General features: G+C 44.0%; 1 long non-coding RNA gene across 1 annotated transcript in view; it reads right to left on the bottom strand.

Moving 5' to 3' along the window:
* LOC149784464 (uncharacterized) overlaps positions 1 to 18,960 on the bottom strand; it is a 29,863-nt gene extending 10,903 nt beyond the window's left edge. The window contains exon 1 of the long non-coding RNA XR_016414140.1: positions 18,762 to 18,960. This is a non-coding gene — a long non-coding RNA (uncharacterized LOC149784464). The remainder of the gene's footprint in view (positions 1 to 18,761) is intronic.
* Positions 18,961 to 20,357: the final 1,397 nt, after the last annotated feature.

Genomic DNA, 20,357 nt, shown 5'->3' with positions numbered 1-20,357 from the left:
TAATGGTCACAAAACCATCGATCTACTTTCACATCGTTTCTAGCAGAAGAACGAGGATCAAAATGAGTCACTAAATGTTCTAAGGAATAGCCCAGGCTGCGATGATGCAGAAAATACACACAGTACTGTCCACACACCAAGGAATCTGTGCCTTGTAATTTCACGTTATTGAATCGGGTGGTTTGAGCATTTCTTCTCATAAAGTCGATGATATCGTCTTCCAAAGGGGGCAATCCGTACGAATCGAAATATTCCACACATCCTTCTTGAGGAAAGTAGACGGCTACCCAGTGGGTTCCTGGGAGATGACTGTCGTCCGTGTTGATCACGTAAGCTTGATGGTCTTTAGGTTTGCGATGAGGGAGTTCATCTTTAGCACAGACGACAGGATTCCAAGAAGCCGTATACGAACTATGGTTCAAAAGGTAATAAAGTTCCCAGGTATCCATTGATTTGTGTTTGTTTTCTTCTTCACAGGTAATAATAAGTCGTCAATTCGATCCTGACTTTTTGCTTGAAAATGTCTGACGAATAAACGGTTATTCGTTCTGTTTCCTCACTCTGATTCAGGAGAGCTTCGATACGATGGATCTCTTGAGTGGTTAATGGTGGACAAGAATGTTCACGCAAGTCTTTATACCACTGGTGCAACACGTCTTTGTTCGAGATGAGACTCCAAGCTTCGTCCAGATACTCGTCCAATTTTTCTTCTTGACTCAACATCAGGCATTTATCGTGTTGAATTTGACTGGGATGATCGTTTTGACATCCATAACAATTTTTCTTGATCAATTCCGTCATTTTGTCGACCAAGTGTTTGGCAAAACAGGAGACTAAATGGGCTTCTTGTTCTGGCCATCTTGACTTCATCATGATCACTTCTTCTTCCACAGTCTCCTCACATTTCATGTCCAAAGTTTCTCCACTTTGTAAAGAGGGATAGCAGTCTTCCATGGCTTCTAATAATCTAGAATGACTTCTCTCAAACTGTTGATTTCTATGGTATTATCGAATTCTGCATACAGGATGACGTTCACCGTTTCATCAGGGATTCGGTTTGCAAATTGAATTTCCACACGAATCTGGCCAGATTTTATAGGGTGGAAATGTCCCTCGTCGCTGCCTTGGTCTGGAGTGAAATCGAAAGCCCACAAAGTGTAGCCTCCGGCATAATCCTCGTACGTAATGCCGTGACTGGTGTTGGTTCCTAACTGACCCGTGGCTTCGTACAGGGACAAGTACGATCTCAAGTAATTCTTCTTGGCAAAGTCAGGTTCAAAAGGTCGGGTACACAAGGTCTTGCCGTCGCGACTGACTTCGATCTTGGACACGCCAAAGTGTCGAAAGTAGAAAGGATTTTTACCCAAATCTCCGTTGAAGGCTGTATTCTCGACGATACCAACGATCAAACGTTTCGGTAGCTGTCCTTGGAACAGATGATCTTCGATCATGGATCGCTGTCCCTTGGGAATGGTGAACGTTTTCACTTCCACGCGTCGTATGGGATACTTGGCGGTCGTTCTGCTCAATGTTTGACTGATGTCGTTACCCACTTTAGGTAACACTTCCACGCTTCGTACGTAGAGCCTGGCTTCCTCGATGACAGTTTTGCAAGCAGTACTGCCTATCAAATGGAAAGTGGCACTGCTCCGATTCAGTCTCAGGCGGACATTCACCCCGTTCAGCAAATACTTGTCTTGCAACCACATGTCCAAATGCAAACGATCCATCAGTTCTAAACTATCTCCACTTTTGATTCTGTTTCTTCGTTCTATAAATCCATCATTTGTTGATTTAGTTTTATCCTTTGTATCAATTTCTAATTCTTCAAACTGGCCTGCTTCGTCAGCTTCCCATAGCACACAGGCATTGAGATGAGTGTTCTTGGCGTCTATTCCGTACGTCAAGAGATTTTCCAGGTACGCTCGATAAGGGTAAGTATCCATGCTGCTGCTGACCAGTTTGTTGTTCAAGTACAAGTCCACTCCGCTAAACAAGGAATGCATGAAATTGTTGACGGGAGCTATTACCTCATCGCCATCTAGGGGTGAATTGTCCTCATCGACAACTTTAACTTTCAAGTACAAGTAACTGCTATTCAGATCGATGTAATCTTCGGGCTGTCCTTTGATTTCAAACTCGATGGGAGCTGAGGCTGTCAATGAGGAGACGGGGTGAAATTCCACCCATTGGGATTCTTGCATGGTCATCATCGTGGGGGGCATGGCAAACAGATCCAGTTCCGTCTTGGAACAAGCGCAAGACTCTCGGTGCATCATTTTTTGGCTCTTTTCTCAATAATCGAAAACGTCTAAGTCTCGAACGGTTCTTCTTTTCTTGGCCTTTCTAGCTTGAAGTCTGGTGAAAGGGTGTTTTCTTCGTCGTCGTCGTTTTCTGCCTTGTCCTTGCTGAATGCCTGATTCGGTAGCGTGCATGGCATTTATAGGTGTGTCTCGTCGGCCCAAAATGTCTTTGCCCGTTTGCAGCAAGACATTTTTGCCTGCCCTCATGAAGGCTTCTTTAGGGTTTTGTTTGTCGATGATGACATTTTGGAGAAATTCTTTGCCTTGCGTCAGTGCCGCATCTTTCAAGGCGTGCAATCCGCGTGTCACCATCGGTTTCAACACTGGGGCCACAGAACGAAAGGCCGATTTCAGCATATCTCCTAAACCGTGTCCTCGTTGTCGAGCCACCCCTTGGTACACTGGATACATGACTTACTTACGAGTCGTGAGAGAACCGTTTTCGAAAATGGAGTTTCACCGTGACTTTTCCTTTGGTGAATGGAATATTTTGTCCCAAATCTCCTTTTATAGCAATGTTGACCGTGTCCAAATACGACTTGCTGACAGGCAAATAATGAGGATGGACAAATTCGCGGTGGACGTGGTAAGTGTTTCCACCTTCCTGGTCACTGGCCGTGGTATTATCCACTTTGAAAGGAATGACACGCAGTAACGGTACAGAGGTGTGTCCCACCACGTTGTACTCCACCACATCGGAGTACACGAACATTAAATTCAGTCCTTGATTCAGTTCTACAGGGAATCGAAAATACTTGTAAAATTCCGTATTGCTGTTGATCTTCGGATTAAAATTTGGAGCCATGTTTGTGTCTCCACCTAAAATATCAAACAAGTCACGATTGAAACTGATGGACATCGTTTGGGTATCCTGAAATTTCATCAGTAAGCGACGAGCCACTTTATGGTACTCCAGGGTGACACTTTTTTGGCTCTGTTCAGGGCTTTGCCAAAGGCGAACTCGAACCTGTCCACAATAGTGTCCACCAAATGTTGGCCGCTAAAATAAAACCCTGGTGGAATTTTCACGGTGTAGATTTTGAAGGCTGGATTGCTGGTGGATGTTGTTGTGATCCCTGAAAACCCGATGTCAGTCATGGCTTCTTGTAATTGTTGGTTCAGGATTTCGACCTCAAAAAAGTTTTGCTTTTCGGTGATGTTTTTGATTTGTGTAGGGTGAATCATTTCTACTAAAGCCACTTCCCAATGGGCTTCGTGATCTAAGGGGATGGCTTGAGGTAATTTGGCCGTGTAACAGCACAATGTGTTATTGGGAAACACCTCCATGGAACTGTCACTGGGTAAGGTTAAGTAAAATTGGTTTTGGTGACTCATAATTCCAGAGTTCTGTGGCTGTCCGAGGGGATATTACTGGACGTCAGAGGTGTGTCTCCGCCCAAAATGGGGTTCTGGTTGTGGTTGTTGTTGGAGTGGTGACTGGCACTGGCACTGGACACAACGTTCCCGTTCGAGGAGAATTTCAGGGAGGGATTGGGAAGCAGATAACCGATGCAACTGCTCAATAAAATGGTCCACAATTGTTTGTCTCCTTGTTGCAAACTCAAATTGGCGATGGCTGCCCCGATGACACAATACACCACGAAGATTTGGCAGAAAAAGACGATTTGCGTTTTAGGCACACGTTCTCCACACCACACCCACAAGGGTTGTTTTTGTAAATCTTGCACAGAAGAACTAGGTGAAGGAGGATTGGTCGACGTAGCTGCGTCTGATGTGTGAAAGGGCATGATGGTCACTTCTTTTTATAGTCGATGACTTGCGAAGCGTCGATCCAAGAATCGAAACTGGGTGGATATCCTTTCCAACGTACTTTGACTTCTTTGACACGTCGTTTGCCCACTTTACGGGTTCTGCGTTCGAGAATGCTTTCGATGTCGTACACGTCGTCTTCTTTTTTGGTGACACGTTGTAACTCGGGTAAGTAAAACGTTCCTTTGAGCACTTCTCCGTTCATGTCTTCCAATTTATAGACGGCAGGATGACGGCCATGCACTCGTCCAGTGACGCGAAACAATTCGGTCGTCCAGTTAGGTAAGTAACCTTTGTCGAAAGTGCGTTTGGTTTTGCCAATGCGCACCCAATCTCCTACGGCCAACTCTCCACTTTTCTTGGGGACAGCCCTCGTCGGGGACGTACCGAACAGACGCTCGAACACCAACACTTCATTGTCGGGAGTCACGTCTTGCGGGGCACGTCCGATGCTTCGATGGTAAGATTGGTTGTACGCTTGCACCAGGTGCGGTAAGATGTCGATGTACTTCAGAGTGTGATGATGCGTAAAATATTTCCACATGCGTTCTTTCAAAGTGCGTTGAAAACGCTCCACGATGCTGGCTTTGGTTTCGGGATTCTCGGTGGTAAAAAAATGAATGTCACGTTTCTTTAATTCTTTTTGGAAAGCTTGGTTCAGAAATTCGGTGCCTTTGTCCGTTTGCCATCGAAGAGGGTGACGACCACTTTGTTTCAACACTCGTTGCAGGGCTCGCACTAACTCGCTGCTGGATTTGGAAGTCAAGGGCACGACCCAGGCAAATTTGGAAAAGACGTCGATGACACAAAACAGATATTTGTAGCCACGATTGTAGCTGGCCAAATGAGAGACATCGGCTAAATCGGCTTGCCATTGATGATCGATGCCTTCCACTCGGGTGCGACTTCTGGCAAACTTGCGTCGAATGGGTTTGTGCAAAGTGTAGGTAGCTTGTTCTTGTAACCATCGTTGCACTTGAGGTAAACGGAGACTTTTCATTCGCGTTTTGGCAGCACGATACAATTTTTGAACTCCTGCGTAACCTGCAGGATGCGAGGGATCGTAGGTAAATGCTAGCTAAGACTTTTTCCATTTTTTTGTGTTGATTGGTGTCTTAATAAGGCACCCACTCTTGGAAGAGGCTACTCTTTTTCTCTTGGGGTATTTTCTTGGATTGCAAGGCTTTGCGTGTGCGACCGGCAATAGGTGTCGAAGAGGAGGATGTCTGAGCAGGGGATATCGGTTCTTGTTTCACTTCTGTCTTCACTTTCTTTTTCTCTTGTGAGGAAGAAGGGGTGGCCATCATCTTTTTAATCCATCCAATTCTGGAGGTAGGTGGTGTTGTTAACTTGCGTACTTTTTCTGGTGGAGTTTGAAACCCTTCTTCTTCTTCTTCTTTTCCTTTTTCTGTCTTGACCACTGGTACCGGTACTGGTACTGGTACTGGTGATGGTGCTGGACTTTTCATCAAGGTCTTAAAATCTTTCAAAGTGGGTAGAGCTGTTTCGTCTAAAGCTTTCTGGTGAAAGAGTTGCAGTCGTTGCAAGAGTTGACCGTACTTTTGCGATTTTTCTGTTTCGGACAAATCTTGGCGATCCATCAAGGATTGCAATTCGTGTTGTAACTGGGACATCTCGCTCAAATGGGGATTGGGAGGTAAATGCGGGGTGCGTTGTTCTTGCCACCGATGGTATTCCATCCATCGTTTGTAAGGCACTAAAGCTAGTTTTCGTCCTTCCATGGGGTTGTCAGGGGTCGATTCTGAGATCTTGGAACTTCCGAGGCCTTTTTATCTTGCTCCCACCAGTCCTCCCAACATGGTTCCCAAGACTCCTTTCAGTATGGGGCCTAACAAGAGAGGTAAAATGCCTCCACGTTGGACCAACATCTTCTTTTTTTGACGAATGGGAATTTTCTTTTGAACCATTTGGCGAAGAACGTGACGATGTTTGCCTAAGCATTGTTTCTGGTGTTTGGACAAAGGGATCGTGCCTTTCAAAACGTTCAAACAACATTCGCACACGGTATCGATGACCTCTTTGGAGGCCGTTTGAATGAGTTTTTTTCGTAGGGGTGAAGAAGCTTTGGACAGGACAGATAACAGGTCCCCATGTTTAGCTAAACGTGGTGGCAGTCCTTTCCTTTTCTTTCCTTGGGGTTTTCTGGAGGGTGACATTTTTTGCTTGTGGGTTCCGGGACATTCACCGAACAGACACTAACGTCGATGACTTAACGCACGCCCTTTTATCTTTTTTTTGGGACTATCGCTTTGTCATAAAGGTGACAATGTTTTTCCCAAAATCACCAAGGAATCCTCCCCTTTGTTGACGCCTCTTTTTCTTGGAACGACTGTGTCTTTTCTTAGGGTAATGTCGATGCTTGGCTAAGCGCTTTGTCGGATGACGCGTCTGCCTTTGTCTCTTTCTTTTGTGGCTTCTTGGAGGTGACATCTTTTTTACAAGTTCACTGATACCCCGACTTGGTCACAGGCTCTTTTTATACTGGAACGCGTCGCCACTGATTGTCTTTACGTTTTATCAGTTTGAGGACAGGCATGACACGTCGTGCAGGGGTACGCAACGGACTAAATCGAGCCAGTTCTTGCTTGGACAAATCCAGTAAACTTTGTAACATGCCCGATCTTTCTTGGACTTTGATTTTGGGAGAAGGTACTTTGTGAGCAGCAGCCACTGCCACTAAATTGGAGGGTCCTGCCACTGGGGAAGTTCTTTTGGGGGTCATCAACGGAGATGTTCTTGGTGTGATCAACGTCTCCAAGTACTCTTCAGTTCTGGGTGTCATCAACGGAGAAGTGGATGAACGTGAGGATGCCGGAGACGCAGTCACTGCCGTGGCAGGTCGTGGTTTGCGAGTGTAAGGTTGCGTCCTGGCCGAAGTGCCTCTCTTGCGACTAGTTTTCTTCTGTGGACTTTTCTTTTTCTGGGGACTTTTTCTCTGTTTCTTTTTCTGGGGGCTTCTTTTCTTTTTCCGGGGTGGTGTCTGGTAAGAGGAGGGTCCTGCCACTGGAGAAGTTATTCTTCTTGGGGACCTGGTCTTTTCTTTTTCTTCTTGGGGCTTCGTTGGACTTTTGTCTTGGGGATAACTTTGGGGGCATTAGGATCCCATCTTAAGAGTGAGCGAATGATGACCCCTCCTAGAGTACCGCTCCCTCCAGGTTTCAAAATGATTTGTTTTTTGGTTTGAGTGTCGATGCGGGGATCGGCCAGTTGGACCAAAGCGACTTTGTTTCGATCGAAAAAGCGTTTGGTTTGATGAGGAATCTGAATGATTCCTTGGAGTAATTGACGTGCCGTCACCGTGAACCATCGTAAGACTTCTTTGAGACTAGCTTCTAAGACACGGGCTCGTGTTTGTGGATCTTTTTCTCGACTGATGCCATACAAGGCACGAATCAATTTGACAGGAAGATGCGACTGAAGGGACGTCATGTTCACACTGTGTGAGACAGACGAAAAAGGGTCTGAGGTTTTTATAGATTTTTTGATGGGGAGTGAAATGAAGTCGAGGACGGAGACGTGTACAGGACAGGCCCTCCGTCTTGGCACCAGTGGTGAAACAAGTGGGTACGAAATCGCAAATCCTCGGGGGTCGTAGGTTTCAAATCGACGAGTAAATAGGCGTGTGGCGTTTGAGTGGCATCGTCGTACGCCTGAGTCAGCCAAGGCGTTCCTAACTGTTTGGCTAAGACTTGCACTTGCGATTTATCTCGAGGGCTTTTAAACAAGACCACGTAATGCGCATTGAGACTGATGGTGCGATGGGCTTTACTTTGTTGAAACAAATTTTGGGTGATGTAAATGACACTGGCATTACGGTGATGCCCTTTGCGCGTGAACCACAATTTAATTTCTTCTTCGTCTTCTCCTAACATGTCGTCGAAAATGACCAAATGGGTTTGACGGGAGTCAGAGACGATGCCGTCGTCTTCTTTAGGAATGCCTTCCACAAACACGATGGAATCGCCTTGACTTTCTCGCAAGAGGCTGTACGCCGATTGCCACTCTTTGTAACACCACACGATCCGTTGAGGTGGCCGATGGATCAAATGATGTTTATGTTCGATCAAACGTTTGACGAATTCGGTTTTGCCTGAACCGCTAGGTCCAGCAATGAGCATGTTAAAGGGATGGCGAAGATACAAAGCCTCCCAACTGGCACGATCTAAGTGTTCGTCGATGACTTTGACAGTAGAGGAAGAGGGAGCAGAGACAGCAGAGGTAGCCATGGTGTGAGAAATGTCACTTGTGACACGAAAACGAACAAGACAAGAGTTTATATACTTTTTCAGAACACGTTTATTGAATGTTTTTTTATCAAACATGAATACGAAAGACAAAAATACATAAAAGCCAAAGGCTTAAGTACAAGGATAAAAGGCACATGATAACGATGAACGTGGAATAAACACAAGTGTCTGTACAACAATCACATCTTTTGGGTAATGTTCTAACCAGTTCAACAGGGGGTAAGGTCACACAAGTGTCCTCCCGAAAGGGTCTTTCAGGTCTGTCCACGACAGTCCTGTCCTGGGTGACGGGTTCTTCTGGCACCGTCACTAACACGGGTTGAAAAGTAACTTTTTTCCTTGAACAACTCTCGTGCATACTGGGCCACTTCTTGGGTCCAAGCCTCAAAATCCCATTCTTTCCAGGCACGGACATCTGTCCAATGGGGATGTAAGTCACAAGCTACACACACATCGTCATACACGTCTTGGGTAGCTAAAAGTTGACGAATCTTTTTTTCCCGTAGAGGTCGAGAAGTATCCAGATGAAAACGCAAGGCTTTGAGCAAAAGGAGTTTTTCGTGACCATTTAAGGCCATGGAGGTGGTAAGTACTGATCGTAAAGAGTCCACAAAGAATCGGCTGGTAAACGAAATCCCAAAAAACAAGTCACTAAGACACACACCACTTGTCGTCCCAAATTGAATGGATACAGTTCTTGTAATAATCGATGGTAATGATCCACGGTTTGAATATGGTCATTGAGTTCCTTCCACGGAATCTGTTGGATGACATGTGACATAAGTCGTGGCATGGCAGCCTGTTTTTATAGTCTCTTTGTTTCGGAAACAATACACGTACTTTCTAGCCAGAGATCTTCGTTCTCCAGTAGGGAATCTAAATCTTGCATACTGTAACCGAAACTTCAGAGTTCGTTTAGAAGTTTCCTCTTCCTCTAAGTAGATTCCACGTAAAATATGTTGATAATCCTTTAACTTGTCTTCCTCAATGTATTGCTGTAGGTGAATCTCGAAGTAACCAAAATAATGAACATTTCGATCATTCACTAACTCAAAGTGTTGAACAAGGTCTGACCACTGAAACAATTTCTGACGAATCAGTTCTCTTATACCATTCAGGTACCAGTGGTTAAAGATCTGGTGACGTAACGGATGCAATTGTTCTTTACGTTTGACTTGTATTTTCACCAGCTCTCGGTAAATGCGTTCTCTCAACTCCACAGGCAAAGCACGAATGTTCTCTAGCAAAGTATCCATGAATAGGTCATACTAAATCCTCTTTGGTCTGACACAAGAAATGTACTCTTTGCACAAACATGGTTTCACTTCAGTGTCAAATTTAAATCGTTGAGTCACTAATCTACACATTACAATTCGTTCAGAAGTTTCCTCTTTCACTAAGTTGACATTGTGTTCAAGATGTTGGTAATTCGTTAACTCTTCCTCTGGAATTCGATGCAGTACGTTTACAATGGTGTAGGTAGAATCGTCCATACCAAACCAATCCTTTTTAAAACTAGAGGATCGTTGATCAATGTCTGTCCGATGGAACACTTTCAATTGAATCAATCCTTGTATAGCCTTCAGGTACCAGTGGTTCAAACACCGGTGACGTAACGGATGCAATTGTTCTTTACGTTTCACTTGTATTTTGACCAGCTCTCGGTAAATGCGTTCTCTCAACTCCACAGGCAAAGCACGAATGTTCTCTTGTAAAGTATCCATGAACAGATTATTATGGTAAGAAGTTACTTCAATGTCTCGGTCCCACTAAGGGTAAGTAATGACAATTCGGTGACCATCGAGCATGTTCTACGTAGGCCGAATCTTGCGGTTCCCAGTGGTGAAGTGTCACATCGCAACTGAAGCACCTGACTTTATCTCCTTCGCCCAAGTAGAAAAATCCGGCTCTGGCTAATTCTTCGGGGGTCGGTCCTCCCAGATACTTTGGCCATTTTCCTTTGAACGATTGAAGACGATTTTCAAAGTCGCAGTATTCCGACAAACGCACAGGAAACGAATATTCGTTTTTCACAGGTTCGTTTCGATGAGGGTTGAGTGACATGGGTAGGAGTTTGCTCAAGGCTGGATGACATCCGTAGGGGGGTAGACGTGAAGGTGAACATTCCCCTTTAAAACGAAACCCAGTAAAATGTCCAAGAGGACGAGCGGCATCACTTTCGCATCCCACAGGTTTGACACGCACAGCATCACTTTCCATGATAGGGGTAGGGGCACTAAAGTTCCCATGATGCTTTACGGCATCGCTCAGGTCACAACGTACAGCATCGTATCCATCGCAAGGCTCACAATCGCACTCGTCTGCAAACTCCGTTACGCAATTACAATGGTAACCACATGGACAATCGCAGTTTCCTTCCGGACATTTTCCGTCGCAATGCCTGGGTCTTATCCATCCAGTATTAGTCACACTAGAGGAAGATACAACTTTTTTACAATCCCCAAACTGGAACGATGTCTCTTTCAAAGTATTCATCTTGTTCGCTCGGTCTTGGTAGTCCCAATGAACTATCGATCTTGCCTAGGGTTCCTTTTTATATACAGACCAATACCGACGTGACCGTACGGTAAGGTGAAATGATTGGGAAGTCGAACTCGCTTCTGGTACACGATTTGATAAAGTTTTTCCAAAGGTCGACTGACGATGTGGTGAGTGGGTAAACGTACAATCTTGTTCGGTTGGTAAGTGGTCACTTTAAAGTTTCCATCCTCTTCCGATTGCAAGGCTTCTTTCAATACCCCAAAGTTGACCACACGACTGGTACGATGATTCAGAGTCAGTCCTTTCACTTTGCACGTCGTGTGCACTTCTCCTTGTTTGTCCCGGTATTCGTAGCCGTAATTTTTGGGACCGCCACTGACGAAACTTAGAATCTTGTCGTCGGGATGCTCGTCTGTCCAGGCTCCTAAACGGTCTCCTTCGATGTCAGGGTGATGTTGAATCGGGTGATGGATGTAAATGCAACTGTCCGTGTCAAAGTACAGGACGCGTTCTTCTAGCAGTTCTAAAGCTTCGTACAATTTTAAGCGAGCATGGGCTGTCACGTAAGCCGCAATGATGACATTTCCAAAGGGGTCGTCTTGTACAAAGTCCAGATCTTCTTCGTAATTGACTAAGATCAAATCCTCGCGAACGACGTCCACGTGTTTCATGAATTTGGTTTTGTCGTGAATCATCTGGAAGTAGCGGGAAGGTTCTGTCAAATATTCCGTCTTGGGTAAACACGGGCGTTGTGCCATTTTACCCCACAAGCAATTTAACATCACTTTGGCAAACGATCGCCTGCCTTCGTTTTTCTCAATGTGGTCTAAAGTGATGCCTTCTTGTTCGTAGTATTTCTCTTTGAATTGTATTTGGTCTTCGGGAGTGTGACACCAGGAAGGATAGCCGCTGGCTTCTTGCTTCAGTTTCAAAAAGGCATCCACGTAGTCTGCGAAAATGCTTTTCTGAGTAGGGTCACCCTTGTGGTATTGTTGTGTCTTGGGAAAGTGGCAAATTTCGTACACTTCTAACAGTTGGTATCCCATGTCCATAGCTTTGAACAATTCTACGCTGACCCAGGTTCCCGTCAAGGCCCGTTCTTCCTGGCTGTGATGACAAGGCTGGTCTTGGTTGCACGTTTCGGCACAAGTACGGCACAAAGGAAACATCAGTTTGCCTTGACAATGGTGAGGTAAGACGGGATGGTATAGGTTCGTGGGAGGCAAAACTTTACACTTGATCAAGCCTTCGTATTGTCGAATGTTGACCAGGTCGATGTGTTCCGTGAACAATTGCGGGTGCCCTACAGGAAAGCGACAATATTTGCACACGTAGGGATACAGCGAACACACGTCCAAGTATTTGATTTCTTCTCCGTTCTCTTCGTCGGCTTGGTACAGCAAACAGGTGGCATTGGTCCTTCCTCCGTACAAACTATCCCTCGGGTTCAGCGGGTCCATGAACTGGTAACTTTCCACGAGGCGTTTAAACTCGGGATCGGTTTTCATACGGTGATCGTACTCGTGTTCCCACATTTCCACCACTTGGTATCCTTGCTGTTCTAACTTTAGGCGTCGCTGACAAGTGTCCTGGTACAAGTCTTCCATGGTTCGTTGCAAAAACTGATTTTTAGTGCCACGGTCAGGATAACAAACGGGACATCCGTGAAATAAGCAACCGTTAAACTCGTACACGATCTTGGGGTTTTCTAAGTCCCAGCCATCGACCGAATACGTTCCGATGGTCTTTTCGCCCCCTCCGTTGCGGGCATGCTGAATCCACTTGTCTTCCTTGTCGCACAAGTAATGTAACCAACGTAGGGCTTTGACCGAGTATTGACGCTTGACATAGTGGGTCGTTTGAGGACTGATGACAGCCACGGTGTTTTCAGGCATGAATCGTTGTCGATACACTAAGGAACACGCTTTGGCAATGGTGCAAGCTTCTTTCAAAGGATCGACCCCTCCGTGTTCCATGAACAGTTCTCGAAATTTTCCACAGCAACGCCGTAAAATGTCCACGTCGGAACGACAATACTTTAGCATTTCTTCCTGAAAGTCGAAAGGGTCCGAGGCGTGAGCCTGGTACCAAGCGTAGAAAGCTTCTCGTTGTTCGGTACGCATGTTGTCGGGATCGTAATAGTGAGCCTCAGGCAAATGGGGTAGAACGGCATGTTGATTGGCTTCCGTATTGAAAAAGTGTGGAAAGTACCCTTTAGCCATTTCTGTCATTCCAAACGTTTTAGGCATTCGACTCAAAGGCATGGCCAAATAGCTCATCGAATCTTTAAACTGTACTTGTCCCACTTGCATGAAAATGATTTTGGCTCCGTTCAAAGTCACTTTAGGACGTTCGGTGCCATGTTCCGTATAGTATCTGAGAAGAAACTGTCCATCGTATCCGGAGAAATTGTGAGCCATCACCGTGGCATGACGATGACAATCTCCGTAAAGTCCGATGTCCTCTTGGCTCCACGTCTTGTCGATGGGGTCTAAGACCCATTGGGCAAAATCGGCTAACGTGTTTGACCCCCGAAAGATTTTTTCACGTCCTCCAGGAATCTTGCTGCAGTGAGGGCAATGACTGAAGATAGGTTCTTGAATGCACTTCTCGCACGCTCGATGAGCCACGCAGAAATTAGGAATGTGAATGCCAGTCTCTTGCATGCATTCGAAATCGAAAAAGATGAAATTGCCTTTCTTCTTGTGACCGTCCTCTTTCTCTGGTGGGGGCTGGTATTTTTGCACGTAACATTGGTGTTCCAAGTCCACGATGTGGTGACAAATGTGACATTTCTTTTTTCCTGAACATACGTGTGCCTTGGTACTATTGGTACGTATGCCTTGTCCACACGTAGGGCACAATCTCAGGAGTTGACAAGCACATTTCTGCTGTGAACCTTGCGTTTTCAGATGTTGTTGGTAACAGGTAGGGCTGACAAACGTGCGCAGACAAGTGGAACAAGGCACTGGTTCTTCGCTCAGACAGGGTGAAGAGGCCAAACATCCTGAGCATTTCGATCCACAATGCTTGTGTTGCTCTCGATTATTATAACCATGGTCACATTTCTCACAGTAATAACCGTATCCCAGGAATCCGGTGATACTGGTAATGGTATCGAAATGGTCATCGTGATGATAAACGTGAATGTATTTTCCGTCCTTAAAATCTTGCCCTCGAAACAACAGAGACCCGCGCACTTCTTGAGGGTGCACTTTCAAAGTGTATCGTGGAGCTAGGGCATCTTGCAATTTTTGCATCTCAGGAATGCCACAGGGTGTGTCTTTGGACATGCCAGCTTGTCGTAACAGGAGTTCTGCTTCACTTCGTTGTTTGGCTCGGTCCGATTGTCGAATGTTCTCCCAGTCTCTTTTCCATTCTACCGTGTCGTTCTTGTTGGCATAGGTTCGTCCCACCACGATGGCACGGGCTAAACACATCTGGTCATGAGGATTGTGAATTTGGACAAGGCTACGCTTAATGCTGCGAAGCTCGTTCACCAATAACATCTTTTTGCGTCCGGTCCCTTGAGGAGGAGAGACGTGGGTCATGTCCAATGTGGCTTTTCCATCGGTGATGTCAAACTGGTCATTAGATTGTTGCACGTGTTGAATCTTGTCCATGACTTTGGAAGCGGTCAATTCTGCAGGGGTGCTAAACTCGATCCAAACAGGGGATTTCAAACCGTCGTGTTGTATGGAAAGTCTCAAGCGATCGTCTTCTTTGGGTTGACATTGTCGCTTGAGTGCAGTGAGCAGAGAATCCCACACTCCGGTGATGAACCCTTCTGCTTTCTCTAACGGTACTTCGGACTTGAAATCTTTAAACTTCACCGTGTATTTGTAAGCCGTGGTTCTAAATTTTCTAGAGGAGCGCTTTTCCGTCTCTCGAATGGAATAGTATTTTTCAGGGTTGACTAAGGGTGGTGAACTTGGTTTAGAGGTTTCAAATTCTGGTTCACTCATGTCCTCTTCAAAATCACTGGCATGAATTTGTGCCAAGATTTCAGCCCTGGTTCGAGGCGATAGATCACGTTTCTGCCTCTTACTTTCTTCTTTCTTCTCGAATGAATGGGATCGTTTCATCTTGAAAGCAAAAAGTCAAATGACTCAAGTTCAAACACCATAAACTACTTTATAGTCATAGCAGACCAGCGTATATAAAAGGGTGTGTGTCTTGTCCTTTCACTATTCATTTCACTCTCAAGCCGAGCACAACGATGGAAGAGACTAACCAGATGGAACGTTTCGTCAGAGCTTTGCGAGGGGTCATTAGAAAATTCTCTTCAGACCAGCCTACGGACTACTCTCCTTCCTTTCGAGATAAAAGTCAAGATACTTGCTATATCTGTCAGAAGAAAGGGCATTGGTCTTCAGAGTGTCCAGACCGTCAAAAAACAGGAGCTAAAAAAGACAAAAGTCAAGATACCTGTTATTATTGTAAAGAAAAAGGACATTGGTCTCCAGATTGCCCAAAAAAGAAACAAGAGGAGTCAGAAGAAAAGAAGGATTCTTCAGAAGAAGAGAGGGATTCTTCAGAGGAAGAAAGCAGACAGGTGAAGAAAAAGAAACAGGAGAAGAAAAGAAGAAGGGAAGAAAGTGAGGAGGAAGAAGAGGAAAAGAGTGTGACGGTGAAGAAATTCAAAAAACAGAGAGACTAAACAAGGAGAAAGAAGAAGTCAATGAACTTTTTATTAAAGTGTTGTGTTGTGAATTGTGAATTGGATTGTAAAAAATGGAGAAAAGAATAAATGAATGATATAAGGTAAGAGTCTTTGAGTTATGATTTTAAAATAAGAAGCTACACTCACGCACTCATACACAGACACGTACTATAAGGGTAAAATGGGTGGGTTATTTTTTTTTGAGTTATTGGCAAATTGAAATTGTATTTCTTTTCGAGATATGTGGGTGGCCCTGAAAAGGGCCTTTTTTTACGATGTAGGGGTGAGTTTAAGCAATCAACTTTAACTGCCTTATGCCTTTGCCACGGCCAAGGCCTACTTCTGGACTGCGTAATGTTGATGATGATGATAATGATTGGGTTGAAATCACTAAGGGTGGTACGGTAGGCTTAGTCACAGGGTTGACGTGTTTAGCTCGGGAAGGTCGTATTCTCTTCGGTCGTGATAAAGAAGTCTGATACATTTGTTTCAGACTTCTTAACTCCGCTAAAATATCCAACAGTACCGTGACCGTTTGATTTTCACCCTCTTGTTTCTTTGCTGCTACTTCTTCTTGCTGTTGTTTTTTTCTTACCTCTTCTTCTTGTTGCTGTTGCTGTAAGAGAAAAGCCTGTTCCGCTTCCTTTTGTCGTTGCATAAATTTCTCCAATTCTTCTTTCTGTCTCTGTCTAAAATTCTCCACTTGCGGTAATGAAGAAGGTAACGAAGGTTCCGGAACAAATTCTTGCGAGGAGAGAAAATCGACAAAATCCCAATTCACCTCTTCTGAAAGTAAGTCCGGGTTCCCTTGGGCGGTCTCCGCTGCTGGTGCACCCCATTGGATCGTTTTCTGAGTTTCCGTCATGTTGAATCACTGTCGCATAGATTGACTGCACACAAGCGCTAGCAGATCTATATTGACTACGTGACGTCACAGACTGCTCTCTTCGGATTGGATGCGGGCTGACTGAATTCTGTAACGCGTGTTCGGATTGGTGAATGAACTCAATCCGTTTCAATCCTACCTGTCCCTATAAATAAGCGCAGTTCAGTGCATTGATTCACCTATTGTAGGAGCCTCAACATGTGGACCGACGTTGAATCTTCAACCCTTGTGTCAACAATGATGTTCAGGACGGACATGCTCATGTATGTCCGATCCAAGTGGACCGTTGTCCACAGGACCAGCAGCAGCCTGTGGATAAGAAGAGTCTATATAGAGAGACAAGGTTGCCTCAAGAGGACTCTGATGTATGGCCCTGCTGTAAGACGAAGTTTGAGGACAAGAAGATGTCGCAAATGCCCTTTATGTTAAGGGCATATTAACATAAACCAAAGGCCCTTTTCAGGGCCAGCCATATTTCTCGAAAAGAGATAGTCTTTGAATTGCCTACCCCTTTTTTTATTTTATTTTTTTTATTTTTTTTAAAAAAAAATAGAGACCCTCCCTGTTTCAAATTTACATAGACCCTATACAGTCCCAAGGGTTAATGTCCATGTTAAATTTACATAGACCCTATATTGTCCCAGGGTTTTTGGCCATGTTAATTCCCATAGACCCTATATGTTCCCACGATTTTTCTCCATGTTAAATTTACATAGACCCTATATGTTCCCAAGGGGGTCTGTAATGATAAATCCCATAGACCCTATAAGATCCCCATTAACTACTAGCGACACTGTCCCTTGTGTAGTAGTTAGAACCCCCAACCCACACTCAACACAAACATTAGATTATCAGTCAATTAAAATAAACATTTGACACAAAGAAATAATAGTATTTAACGTATATGATACTGGATGGAGCCACATATCAACTCCTGAAATAATATACCAAAATAAGATTGGTATTTTGGGCAATAATACAATGATATGAAGAGATTTTAATGCTCACAAGCAACATTAGGGAGGGAACCACATGGATAGGAGAGGGAGAAGTATAGATAAATGGGTCAGTCAAGCTACTAGTACTCAACACTGGTTCCCGGACTAGAATCAACCCAGAAAACTGTACACCTTCGGTAATAGACATTTCAAAAATTCCACCTAAAATAGCTGAAATAGCTGACCGGGATGTAGATCAGTCAAGTACACATGGAAGTGACCACTTCCCAGTACTTATTACCATCAATATATCCGCATATATCAATCACACAACTAATATCCCCAGGTGGAGTTATGGTATAAAGCAGACTGGGACGCAGTTCTGTGAGGGCATGACTTAAGACCAGCTGTACGACGGCAATTATAGATGTATTGAACCAAAATGAGCTTGAAGGACACACAGTACTAATGATATGGAAAAATAGGAACCAGCCTGGAAATGTATGAACATAAAATAGAGTATATATATATAAGAATCTTTTGAGAGTTTATCCTAGTTGTAAGTGAACAAAATAGAGACATTGTTTTATTGATGGAACTTTAGTCTTTAACAGCCTTGAGTTTGGAACACTCATTACTAAAATTAGCACCTACCTCTTTGGTGCGGAATTGAAAGCACATGTTTCAAACACATGTAAGTCCACAAAATTCCGCGGCTCATACCCTTTCCTCAACAAAGAAGCTGACATCTGTTTCATCTATACAGATAAATATAGGTTTGATCATGAGCGCTCAAATTTTTTAAGTTATTGAATTTTTAATATCATGGTGTTTGCATAGGTTTCCTATGGGAACTGAATTAGTACAGCGAGTCCTCAAGCACAGTCCTCGGCGGCTGAACTGAGCACTCAGAAAACCGGGCATGGGGGTGGGGCCTGTAAATCAATTAAGTCACATGGTGGAATGACGAATGTAAGCAGGCAATTAAGGACAAAAAAGAACCCTCAATAAAGGTAGACACTCACTGCAATCACAAGATTTTTTTTATTATATTAAGAAAAAGAAAAAGAGCTAAACTGTTATTCTCACTAAACAACAAACATGGAAGGAAGTGTGTTCGTCATTAAACCTCAGGACTAATGCTAAACAAGTCTGGGCAAAAGTTAAATCGATTAGGGAAAAATCTTTCTCGCACAAATCTCATGAGCCATAACAAATAAAGAGAAAGCAATTGTTATCAAAACATTCTGCAGGGATGAGCAGTAACTCCAACCATACCAACACATTCCAAACTCACCGGAAAGAGGTAATACAAAAATACCCCCTCCCCCACACACTTTTTTTGCTGTTAAAGAATTATATGTGTCATCTCAACATAATTCACTATCCATGAATGGAGGGCACTCAACAGCAAAAATAAAATCATCTCACCTGGAGAGGATAAATTGGGATATGAAATCTATAAGAATCTGCCAGAAAGAATTGAAGTGGAGATTTTGGATCTGTTGAATGCGATCTTGATATCGGGAGAAGTTTCTTTACATTGGAAACATGCTCTATTTATTCCTGTTCCGAAACTTGAAAGGTATCCGGCATGCCTGAAATCATGCAGACCAATTTCACGAACAGACAATACCTGCAAAATAATGGAGACAATGATAAACAACAAACTAAAACGCCATCTAGAAAGTAATAATTTAGTATCCCATAACCAAGGTGGATTTCGTAATGAAAGATCTATACTAGATCAGCTAACAATGCTAAACTCAAGAACTAAATTGTTATTCATTGCAAAAAGGAAATGTGACTGTAATCAAATCGAGGTTTTCCTCGACTTTGAAAAAGTCTATGATATAATATGGATTAAGGGTCTCAGCAATTCCAATTATGTTAAAGAAACTGTATAGCATTCAATATACAGCTTTGTCTATATGCATCGATGCACTAATAAGCACATCGGGAATAGCTACAAAATATTGCATGAGAACCACCATTACATCCAAAAAGAGAGGAACTCCATCTTACGTATGCGACCAGGATATCAATCCATCACATGTCACACACTACTAGGTCTGTCATCGAGAGATGCAATAACCCTTTAACCATAAACTGGTCCTGAATACCCCCTGGGGGATGTGTCTATGTGTGTGATTTTGAATTTTAACGTAGCTTTAGCAATTTGAGCTATATTGCTACGATGTCTGCAGTGTGGCAGCGATGTTTAGCACTGCGGCATCATGCTTCAGACATGTAGCATCATGCCCCACCAAGTCACATTATCCTGACACCAGGCTGACCTGTCCAAACACTAACCTCTTAATGCCAAACGCGGCAGCTGCTAGTACCATTTTTGTAAGTCTCTGGTACGACTCTGCCTGGATTCACATCCGCGATTTACCGCATCTGAGACGGACGTTTTAATCACCGAGGCTGGGGGAGGGGCATCCGTGGCCTAATAAAAGGACTAGGGATAGCAAATATCGAGGCAGAACAGATTACATTCCCTGATGCTATACTATGGATATGGAAAACCCACAAAATAAATTTAAATGCATAAACGTAAGGCACCAAACATGAACAACCACTGGAAAACAGGACTAAAGCTCTCTCAGAGATAGAGGGACGGATAAAAAGAATACGTATATGGGGGAGGGGGTGCGTGCGTGCGCACGACTAAGTCATCTCACCCAAGTCAAACAGGGGACAAGACTCCATGATGGCTGCTCCGTCCACGCTGTGCACTGTGGAATTCTGGGCAATCACTGAAGTCCTAAAACCGAGTAAACCTACAAAATCATAAAAAGCAATCATTATCAGCGATTCCCTCAGTGTATTGCGATCTCTGGAATCCGGTAACTCCACTAGCAAAGAAAATCTCGTAAAAGATTTCAACCTCTCGCTCAAAAACCCGACATACAACAACTGTACAGTGGAAGTCATGTGGGTTTCATCCCACAGAGACATTCCTGGAAACGAAAGGACGGACAAGTAAGCAAAACAAAGATTTGAAGAGTATAATTACATACA

This window comes from Sinohyriopsis cumingii, chromosome 14, assembly GCF_028554795.1.
Source record: "Sinohyriopsis cumingii isolate HCF-2022 chromosome 14, ASM2855479v2, whole genome shotgun sequence".
In the NCBI taxonomy this organism is placed as follows: domain Eukaryota; kingdom Metazoa; phylum Mollusca; class Bivalvia; order Unionida; family Unionidae; genus Sinohyriopsis; species Sinohyriopsis cumingii.
Note: the sequence above shows the minus strand (reverse complement) of the source record. Positions and strands in the feature narration are given on the sequence as shown.